The sequence below is a fragment of the Orycteropus afer genome, unplaced genomic scaffold (assembly GCF_000298275.1).
Source record: "Orycteropus afer afer isolate SDZICR_OR568_19922 unplaced genomic scaffold, OryAfe1.0 scaffold00340, whole genome shotgun sequence".
NCBI lineage: Eukaryota > Metazoa > Chordata > Mammalia > Tubulidentata > Orycteropodidae > Orycteropus > Orycteropus afer.
In genome coordinates this window covers 2,903,635-2,908,605 of record NW_006921927.1, presented here as the reverse complement: position 1 = coordinate 2,908,605, position 4,971 = coordinate 2,903,635, and positions in this window count along the sequence as shown.

Genomic DNA, 4,971 nt, shown 5'->3' with positions numbered 1-4,971 from the left:
CTTTGGGCGTCCCTGATTTGTCTCTCCTCACCTGTATCCCTGGGGCTGACTGCTCTTCTGTCCGGGTTCAAGGCTTTTATCCCCTTTCTCCTGCTCTTCCAGCCTGCTACTCTGGCGTCCCTGCGTTGTCTCTCCTCACCTGTAACCCTGGGACTTAGTTATCTAGCACTTCTATAATAGAAATACAGGGTATGGCTGTAACAAACAAAAATTTATTCTCTCGTAGTTTGGGAGGCTATGATAAAAATTTAGGATATCAGCTCTAGGGAAGGCTTTGTCTCTGTGTCAGCTCTGAGTGGAAAGTCCTTGTCTCCTTTCAATATCTATGGGCCCAGCGTTCCTTGGAGATCTAAGTGCATCTTGGCACAGTCTTCTAGGAGGTTCCCAGCACAAGGACCTTGGTTCCAAAGATGAGCTCCTCTCCTGGCTCTTCTTTCTTGGTAGTAGTCAGGTCCCTCATTCCCTGCTCACTTCTCTCTCTTTTTATCTCTTGTAAGATAAAAGGTGATACAGTCTGACACCCCAGAAAAACTCCCTTTATATTTGATCAAGGCTGAGTAAGGATGTTTCATCTCACCCTAATCCCCTTGCAACTGATTGGCTGATCATATCAGATCACATCACGAGAGATCATTACATCAACACACAACTGCTAAATTACATCATTTCATAACTGCCAAATCACTGAGAATAATGGCTCAACCACCTTGACATATATTTTGGGAAACACAACTCAATCCATCACAGGTCTCATGGCCCTGAGGCTTCGGGTTCAGCCTGTAGGACCTCAGGTATCTCATGTTCCATGGTCCATGTTTCTGGAAAATTTTTTTTCTCTTTTCCAAAGCTAGCTGTGAATTCTGCCTCCTTGGTACTTCTGAGGGAAAAGATCCAGTTCAGTAAGTCTTCTGATTTATTTTCATACCTAATTTGATAATGTGCCTTCCAAAAGACAAAAAGATTGAGTTGAGGCTGACTCACCCATTGGTAATTTATACTTTCAGATGGTACTTTATATTAAATGGCAATATAACAGTATTTGGTGTTCTTTTATGAACTTTGTGAATGAATGTGAAAGAAAGGAAAGGCAAATAGGAAGAAGAAGAAAGAGAGAGAGGAGTCCTTTCATAAAATTTATGAGAAGTGTCCCATTATGCATGTAAATCTTTTTTACCCAAAGCAAAAAATATGTGCAATTACATTTCGGGAGGCATATTTGCTCAACAGTAATGGCGCCTAGAGGATCATTATGAGTTACTGGGAAATAAAATATTCACAGATGCAAAACTGAAATTAACCTACGTGAAGTTTTCCTGGAGTTTGCAACTACAGAATACATTCTTGTTGAGGAGAGCCCTGCCTGGGAGTTGATACATTCCAATATTCACCATAAATAATTGAAAATTCAGCAGCAGCAGCCCCAGCTTCTCTCAGGGCAGACAGCTTATTAAGTCAGCCAGATCTCTTAGCATTAGAAAGGCAGAACCAATTTACATTGCATGACTCTTTAGAATGAGCATATAGAGAAGAGCCAGGGGAATTCAGCCCAGCTCAAGAAGGAGGCTTCAAAACAACTAATACAGGAAAGCTTCTGGATTCTCATTGTCAGCCATGTTAGCCTGTAACAAGTGATGTGACTTCAGCGTCATGGCCATGGTCTATGGTTGGAAATCCCACAAATGGAGAGATATATTTTGGAATGAGTTTAAATTTCAAGATCCTGGGAGAAGTGCCATTTTTGTGGAGCCTGACATCTCTGCTACCCACATGGTTCAAGTGTGGAAGGAGGAAAGGGCCAAACTGCCTGGCTGTTTCCATCACGTATCTCCCAACTTCTCAAAAGTTACCCCCAGGTTCCTCCTCCTTCTGGGCTTGGAGGACCTCCCAGAGTTCTTCAATTCTTTTGCATTAGTCCTATCCTAGGGGCTGTGGGTTGTTTGTTTGTTTGTTTGTTTGTTTTTTCCTCCTTCATTTTGAATCCATTTGCTTGTATCTTTTGAGGATTCCTTATGACTTCTGGTCCAATCAGGATACTCCCTCTTACTTTGAAGGATTATGGGTAAACACTGTAACATATTTTAAGTCCCTTATTACACACATTCCACTTTGTACAAGCTGAATTTGGAAGTTATACCCCGGAATCAGCTTCAATCTTCTCTCAAACATGTTCTGTCAAATCTTCCTTCTTTGTCCCTTAAACAATATCTCAAGCAGAAACTACAAATTTTCATTTGTAGTTAATTTTCATTAACTCAGTCTTATCTAAACCCAAACTTCCATTTTTACCCAATTCAAAGATCCTCTTACTCTTTGTTACTGCCTGAACTGAGGGGGTCAAGACTGATCCATTCTCTTATTCTTTGTTTCTTCCCCTTCTGCCCTCTGAGCTCCTCCCAGATTAGAACAAGGCAGACAATAAGAGGAGATGGAGGAGGGAACAGAGAGAGCCAGTGCTCTCTTTAATTCCTGCCTGGCTGCTCAATGCTCTATTGGGCAGGCCTCCAAGTGCTGGCTTGCCCTTTCACATGGGGCCTCCATGGCCACTCCCACATTCCACCAATCCTTGACGGGTGATGCTCACTCTAGCTCACCTTTTGCAATGCCCCTCAACTACCATCATCAGTAGAACCCTGGAGTACCCTCACTCCATCACACAGCGGCCTTTCAGGATGACTTGAGACCAGTAACATCCCATGTAGCCCATTTGGCCCTGGAAAACTGGACATTTAGACATTCCAGCCACCATACTCTCTCTGCAACTTGTCATCACATGCTGCTCCAGCCAGCCTCCTGGCTACCTCTACCATCTTCATCTAAGTCTCTGAGCTTTTGGGGACACATACTAAATTGCCCTCTTATCTCTTTCTCACTCTCCTCTGGTAGCATTATGGGAGATCTGTGGGTTTCCTCCACAACCTATCTGTCAATTTGCCATACTGTGGTGGCTTGCATGTTGCTGTAATACTGGAAGCTATGTCAGCATATTTTAAATAACAGCAGAGTCACCCATGATAAATAGGTTTCAGCAGTGCTTCCAGACTAAGACAGACTAGGAAGAAAGGCCTAGTGATCTACTTCCAAACATCAGCCAATGTTTTCTTTATGATCTTTATGGATCCTAGAAGAATATTGTCTAGCTTACTTGCTTTGGACATGTCATCAGGAGGAATCAATTGGTGGAAGAGGATATCGTGTTGGAAGTAGAGGGCCATTGAGAGTGAGGGAGACCCTAAGTGAGATAGATTGGCACAATAGCAGCAATGATGGATTCAAACATATTAACAACCATGAGGAGGACATAGGGCTGGGTAACATTTTATTCTGTTTTACATAAGCTCACCGTGAGTCAGAATTGATGCCACAGCACTATCATCTATCTGTGTAACTTTCTATCTTGGTTTCCTCAGCTCTACAAGCATCCAACCAGGAAATGAGATGTTAGTTTCCACTCCTACAGACCACCCCACTTTTATGAACAGTTCTCTTGGGGCCCCCTCAGCTGGTTGAGGTAGGAGGAAATATCATCAAACAGCACAGGAGTTCCTACAAATCTTCTGAAAATAAATTATTCTCTAGTCAATCCTCTTTACATGTCTGGTTTTCCCTTCCACAGATGGTGTGAGTGATGGCCTCTGTACCAGATGGGCCCTGTTTTCATAAGTTTAGTAGAGACACAACTGGCTCCTTTCTTTGCAATATGTGGGCACTTAGCACCCATGATCTCTAGTTCTGAAACCTCAGCAAAAGACATAGTTAGAAAAATTCTATTTAACATCCTGCTATACGTATGTAAATGTAAGTATCATAGCTCATTTTACCCCAGAAGTAGACCTTGCCATAGGTTTGATGGCAAGTAATTTATTTAGAGAGTCTGGTGACACAGTGTTTAAGTGCTTGGCTGCTAAGCAAAAGGTCTGTGGTTTAGATCCACCAGCCAGTGGGGAAAAAGATGTGGCAGCCTGTTTCCATAATGATTATGGCCTTGGAAAACCTATGGGGCAGTTTCACTCAGTCCTATGGGGTCACTGTGAGTCAGAATTGACTTGAAGGTAGTGGGTTTGGTTTTTGGTTTTGGAATTTATTTTAGAGACAATCCCGGGAAATGGAAATAGGGGAGCAGGGTAGTAAGACAGGGCAGGAAAAGATGCTATAAAGAGCTTGCTATCAAAAAAGTTTCTACCCTGGGTAATTCAAGGTCAGTTTCACATGCATCTTAGAGTTATCCCACCAAGGGGTGAGGGATATGGAAATTGGGGCTGTTTATACACCAACTTCTGTTGGTCATAGGTTGAGGGCTGTTCCTGGAGGCCTTACTTCTCCAGAGCCTCTGGCTTGCTGATTGTACAACAAAGTTGACACTGGTAGCCAGAAAAAGACAGCAGACAAAGAAAGGTATGCCTTGGCAGCTGGAAATCAAGCCAGTGTGCTAAGAAGGACAAGGGACATTCGCAGGGCAACAGAGCATCTGCATCAGTGGGTGTGATATCTCAGTATCTCTGGTCATTTCTATGGCCTGGAGTGGAAGGAGCATGTCCTCATTCTGCCATGTTGATCTAGTCTCTTTGCTATCAATTCTAGAAATAAAGACTAAAGTAACAGACCATTGGGGAAATAGCAGAAATGGAAAAGCATTCCTCTAGAGTGTTTCTTTCTGCCTTGACTCTTTGTGCCTTACCTCTGAGTAAGCAAGAATAACCTTTGTCCCTATGTGCAAGCCCCAGACAAATGTGTGAAGTGACACATGGTTGGTTTCTCCTAGCAGCTGTCCACCAAAGGCATCCTGAAATCATTCCCCATAGCGCACTAGGGAAAAGTGTCATGTCATAGAAAAAGTAAAACCAAACAAACCAGATTTCTTTTTTTTTGTTGTTTTGTTTTGTTTTGTTTTGTTAATTTATTGTGATTTGGGTGAAGATTTACAGAGCAAATTCACTTTCCATACAGCAGTTCACATATACTTTGTCTCATGTC